Source organism: Lathyrus oleraceus, chromosome 1, assembly GCF_024323335.1.
Source record: "Lathyrus oleraceus cultivar Zhongwan6 chromosome 1, CAAS_Psat_ZW6_1.0, whole genome shotgun sequence".
In the NCBI taxonomy this organism is placed as follows: domain Eukaryota; kingdom Viridiplantae; phylum Streptophyta; class Magnoliopsida; order Fabales; family Fabaceae; genus Lathyrus; species Lathyrus oleraceus.
Window position 1 is genome coordinate 242,543,016 of NC_066579.1, and position 6,963 is coordinate 242,549,978.

Below are 6,963 nucleotides of genomic sequence, written 5' to 3' on the forward strand. Positions count from 1 at the left end.
GTAACAATCTCACCTTCTGTGATGAAGAACTCCCTGAGGAGGGTAGGAATCATAATTTGGCTTTGCATATCTCGATGAATTGCAAAGATGACGCTTTATCCAATGTTCTTGTTGATACCAGATTATCGCTGAATGTGCTGCCGAAGTCAACATTATCAAAGATGTCATATCAAGGAGCGCCCATGAGGTATATTGGTGTAATCGTCAAAGCTTTTGACGGTTCATGCAAAATAGTGATAGGTGAAGTGGACCTTCCAGTGAAAATAGGTCCGAGTGACTTCCAGATTACTTTTCAAGTAATGGATATCCACCCGGCCTACAGTTGCCTATTGGGAAGGCCATGGATTCACGAGGCGGGAGTTGTTACCTCTACATTGCATCAGAAACTCAAATTTGTTAAGAACGGAAAATTAGTCATTGTTGGCGGGGAGAAGGTGTTGTTGGTTAGCCACCTAACATCTTTCCCTTATGTTGAAGCTGAGGATGAGGTTGGAACTCCGTTCCAAGCCTTGTCTATTGCCGTTGAAAAGAGAATTGGGACACCTATGTCCTCATTGAAAGATGCAAGGAAGATTGTTGAAGAGGGCATTGTTGACCAGTGGGGGTGAGTGGTAGAGGTCTCTGATAATAAGAACAGAGTCGGTCTGGGTTTTCAGCAAGGTTTATCAACTGCTAGATCAGAGGATATGCAACTCAGCTTCTGTAGCGGAGGATTCATTCATGGAAATGAACAACACTTAGTTGCTGTGCTAGAGGATGATGAAGAGGAAAACTGCACCAATTTTGTGACGCATGGAAAGGCTTGCGACAATTGGACTGCTGTTGATATTCCTGTTATTATGCATCGATCTAAGTAATTACATTTATTTGTTTAAAAAAATCCTTCTCCTATGCCTAAGGGGGAAGTGAACATTGTTGGGCATTTCAACATTGATCATCAATAAAATTAATTCTATTCATCCATATCTACGATGTTTGCTTTTACTTTTTGCTTTATTCTGAAAATGGTAATCATAAAAAACATAAATAAATAATATAATTGTCCATCTGCATAATACTTGATCACAAATTCACTTCTCTAAAATCAAAATATCAAATCATTATACATGTTGGTTTCTAACCCCATTGAATACAATGACCCTTCTCCAAATTTTGAATTCCCTATGTTTGAGGCTGAGGAGGAAAGTGACGAAGAAGTGAGTGATGAATTGTCTCGTCTTCTTGAGCATGAAGGAAAAGCCATTCAGCCATTCGAAGAGCAGATTGAGTTAGTCAACTTGGGTTCTGAGGATGGTGTGAAGGAAGTCAAGATTGGGTCTCGACTGTGTCCAGATGTTAAGAAGGGGTTGATTGATCTTCTCCAAGAATATTCAGATATGTTTGCTTGGTCCTATCAAGACATGCCTAGTTTAGATTCTAAGATTGTAGAGCATAGATTGTCGTTGAAGCCAAAATGCCCGCCAGTCAAACAGAAGTTGAGAAGAATGCATCCTGATATGGCAGTGAAGATCAAAGAATAAGTGCAGAAGCAGATTGATGTTGGTTTCATCGTAACTGCTGAATATCCGTAATGGGTGGCCAATATTGTTCCTGTTCCGAAGAAGGATGGAAAAGTCCGCATGTGTGTCGATTATAGAGATTTGAATAAAGCCAGTCCGAAAGATGATTTCCCTCTACCACACATTGATATGTTGGTAGACAATACTTCTAAATTCAAAGTCTTTTCGTTTATGGACGGATTTTACGGATATAATCAGATCAAGATGGCGCCCGAAGATATGGATAAGACCATATTCATTCCACCTTAGGGAACATTTTGTTATAGAGTGATGCCTTTCGGTTTAAAGAATGCTGGTGCAACTTACCAAAGAGAAATGACTACTCTTTTTCATGATATGATGCATAAAGAGATTGAAGTTTATGTCGATGACATGATTGCTAAATCAATTGATGAAGAGGAATATGATGAACATTTGTTGATGATATTCTAGTGTTTGAGGAAGTATAAACTCCGCTTGAATCCCAATAAGTGTACTTTTGGTGTTCGTTCTGGTAAGTTGTTGGGTTTTATTGTCACCGAGAAGGGTATTGAGGTTGATCCTGCCAAGATCAAAATGGGTTGAAGCGGCATCGTATGCGAATGTAACCAAGCAAGTTGTTGTAGAGTTTATCAAGAATCAGATTATATGTCGTTATGGTGTGCCAAGCAAGATCATTACTAATAATGGATCGAACTTGAACAATAATATGGTGGAAGCTCTTTGAAAATACTTCAAGATTGCACATCATAACTCTTCTCCCTACAAACCCAAGATGAATGGGGCTATCGAAGTTGCAAATAAGAACATCAAGAAGATTATTCAGAAGATGGTTGTAACATATAAGGATTGGCATGAGATGCTCCCATTTGCTTTGCACGATTATCATACATCCATCTGCACTTCAATAGGGGCAACCCCTTTCTCTCTTGTATGTGGTATGGAAGCAGTGCTCCCCGTAGAGGTTGAGATTCCTTCATTACCTGTGCTCATGGAAGCCAAGTTGACTAAGGTTGAATGGTGTCAAACCAGGTATGATCAGTTGAATTTAATCGAAGAGAAGAGATTGACTACCATGTGTCATGGCTAGTTATATCAACAGAAGACGAAGAAAGCTTTTGATAAGAAGGTCAGACCTCGTGTATTCAGGGAAGGTGACCTTGTGCTCAAGAAGATTTTATCGTTCAAACCAGACTCTAGGGGAAAGTGGACTCCTAATTATGAAGGCCCATATGTTGTTAAGAGAGCCTTTTTAGGCGGTGCTTTGATTCTTACAACTATGAATGGTGAAGAGTTCACTCGTCCTGTGAACGCAGATGCAGTCAAGAAATACTTCGCCTAAAAAAGAAAAGAACAACTCGCTAAGTTGAAAACCCGAAAGGGCGACTTAGGCAAAAATGAGCGTCTCAGTGGATTTAAACCCGAAAGGGCGATCTGGGCAAAAGTTAGAGACATAAAACAGAAAGATTACCCCGATAAATTGAATACCCCACCTTGGGGCAATTTATGCAAAAAATAAGGGATTATGGCAAGTAACTGCATCCTGCTGATCTTCACATTTTGAAGATTTTGTTGAGCACAACGGTCGACGGTGGTTCATCATCCCCAGTAGCGGCCAAAAGCACAGTGGACATCAAAAGTTGGTGGAAGGATTAGTGATCATTTGTATCCAATGTAACCCTTTTCCATGTAAATTACCATTTTCAACTTTGTAAAAAATATATGGAGTCTTGTCATTTACAAGCTACCATTCCATTACATAAAGTTGAGCTTTTATCCAATTGTTTCTACTCGTGTTTATTTCAGTAAATAGTTTTAAATTTTATTATGATCATTTTTGAAATTAAAATTTTAAATCAAAACTATTTTTCTTAAACATATAAAAGCATGAGCTTTAAGTAATCGATTTCATTTAAAAGAAATATCATCAGTGGGTCAAAAGCAGTAAGCCCTAAGTGTGGAGCATCATTGGTTCTCCCCGAGCAGTAGGCGCAATTTCTCTTTCATCCTTAACAACATTTTAGCATTTCAACCATTGTTGTTCGCGATTCCCCGGTAGGGTAGCCAACAGAGTTGGTTGATTCAGTCCCCTGCGGAATGTTTATTCCTCAATAAAATTTATGTTTATTCCCTAGCTGAAAACCGATTTTCCTCAGCAGTTCGTGTGATAGCGGTAGAACTTTGGTTTCCCCACCAATCGCCATCAGAATCACTCCCAGTCAGAGTTTCCTCCTGGTTTCTGAGCGGCTATTTATGTTTATCCTCTACATGGTTGTCTCCCATTCGATATGGTGTTGACCTAAAATTCCCCACAGACTCGATAACGGTGTTTCTCAGCAGATCTCTTCTTTCCCCGGCTAGGTTGGAGTCTTTGGGATGATGATCTCGTTTTTCTCTCCAGCAAGTCGTCTCCCTCTTTTGTGGATTGACCGAGAATTGTATTGATGATTTAAACTACGACACTTTTGTATCCTTTACAATCGTTTTGTCAGCATGATCATCATATATACATATACATGTACATATATACCCACATATTTCATCATCATTTTAGTTGATTCACTAATGAGATTCTGGTGCTTCGTTATGGTGATACTTTATCCCCATACAAGTTTGATGCATGTCCTCCCTCAATTGTAAAGAGTCAGCCCCTTATGCATGAAGACTTTAACCTTTCTCCTCTCCCCACTGAGTTATTTCCTCGTGGATGATTATTATTTCAGTGTCCTTCCGAGTTGATTATCTGGATGAAATCACTCCCCTTGAGTTATAACCTCATTGGATTGAGTCTTGGTTGACTGTTTCTTTCTAGATCTTACCTAAATAGATGTTTTGGGTTCCCTAAGAGTTTATTACCCAATAACTAGTAATATTCTTCTTAGTTTGCAGTTTACTACTTCTTGCCCGATACCCGGCAAAAGTACCCCCGTTTTCTCCAGCGGATTCATTTTTTATCTCCCAGGAAGTATATCCTTGATATGTTCATCCTAACCGATGACGAATATTTTTCCTCCCTTGTTTGAGCTTATCCTTGATATGTTCATCTTAACCGGTGACGGATATTCTCATCTTTGGTATTCTACCCAATAAAAAGGTAGTTGTAATCCCTATCCTATTCCCCAGAGAGTTAATCCTTGATATGTTCATCTTAACCGATGACGAGTTTCCTTCTCTTTGTAGTCTTCTACCCAGTGTCATACCCCAAAATTCACCCTACTCCGATACAACTTTCATCTGATCCATGGCCCTACTGCACATGCATGCTTTCATTATTTCATCATCATAATTTCATTGAACATTCATAACCAAAGACATATTGCATGGGCTCAAGGCATGGATTTAAAAAAAAAATTTAAAAAAAATTTAAAAAAAAAATAAAAAAAAATAGGTAAATCGATTTACCCAATTAGGTAAACCGATTTACCCTGCGCAGACACCAAAAATAAGCCTTTTCTTTGCACAAAGGGTATTTGGTGCCCCCCACTTTCCCAATTGCTTTCCCTATAAATAGATGCACTATTCCCCTTCATTTTTCATGCTTTCTAGCCCCCAAAAATTCTGAAAAAATAGCATTCAACCCCTCTTCTCCAAACCAAAATCAAAACCCAAAAAACCTTTCCCTCCCAAAAGTCACCACCACCAACTTTTTTTTCCATTTCACATTTTTTCCTCAAAATTTCTCACTCTCTAACACTCATAACCCAACCCCTTTACTAAGCTTTCACCATAAATATTTTCATCCCAAACCCCTTGCTTCACAATCAAGCTCAACACCATTTCTACCTAGCTTTTTTCACATTTTTGTGGGTAGTGATTTTAACTTAAACTTTTTAACTTTTTGTTTCTTTTTTTGATTAAAAATGGTTGCTTGTTCTTGGTTGGTCTTTTGAGATCGTTTAGATTCAAGCTTGCAAAAAAATGATTGACTTTGGTTTACTCACCCTTTTTAGATTTTTTACTCTTACTATCTTTTTTCACCTTTTTATGGTTGCTTTGTGTGTTATCATTTTCTTTTATTATGGACTTGTTGTTGTATTTGTTTGGTTGATGAGGTCTATTAGATCATGACCATGGTTGTTTAGAGTTGATTAAATCTTCAATGTTTCAAACCTATCTATGGATGATCAATATATCATTCATGATACTTTGAGACATTGATAGATTGCCTCTATTTTAACCATATTTGGGTCATTTGATGCATAGATGAAACCATGTCTTTACATTAACTTGCTAATCCATTTGCTTATTGTTACTAACTACTAATTACTAACTCCTAACATTTATATTATTGCACTTTATTTTTTTTGCAATTTATTTTATTGTTCATTTTATTTCATTTACTTTATGTTTATGTTCACTAACTACTAACTTCTAACATTTATATTATTGAACTTTATTTTTTTGCAATTTATTTTATTATTCACTTTATTTCAAGTATTTTATGTTTATGTTTATTGTTATCTAACTATATCATTTACATTATGCTAATTTATTTACTACCTTATTATCTTGTTAAATAAAAGAGGAAAAAAAACAAAAGAAAGAGAACAAATCACTTTTTTAAAAAATATTAATAGATGGACTTAAGGTTGCATAATTTTTTTTGTTACAAATCTATTGTTAGTTGATTTTTTAATCATCTTCAATACTTTGCATCAGTGGTAAGCTATCCCTTAATGTGTCATATTTTAAGTCTTTTTGGCCTAAGAAAATAGTCTTAAAAAATATTCATTTTTGTACATGTTACTAACCACTAATTATACTTCATTAATTTTGTTTATCATTAACCTTTGTTATTGTGATTTTGGTATTATTGACTTATATTTGTTTTATATCATTTATATTCACTAACCATTATTACTGTGATATTGTTTCTTTATCTTGTAATTCACTTTTATATCATTACCTTGTAATTTACATTAAAGTACTCATCATCATTATCATTGTACAAATTCATCATGCATGTTTATTTACTTGTTATTTATTTTATTATCATCAAACATTAAAAACAACAAAAACATGATAAAAAGATAAGACAAAAATATTCATTACACTCTTAATCAACTTGGACTTAGAGGATTTCATTTTAGGACCCTTGTTTGGAGGTCTTTCCCTTATCTTTGTGATACTTTGTAAATATTGGACTTTAGTTGTAACTTACATTCATGTTGTAAGAATGGCATCATGGCACCATCTTAGGGGGACATGTTTGTAAGATCATTATCCTTTGTTTAGCTTAGATCACTTTTGCACACAACAGGCTTTCTCTTGGGCTACCTTACAATGAGACTCTTTAATTTCTTGTTGGTTACTTTACATTCATGTTGCATAAGCCAAATTTCATAATGAAAATAAAATAAACCCTTGATTCAACGTCAAGTGGCATTTTCTTAGCCAAATTCAAAAATACTTAATAATTACGATT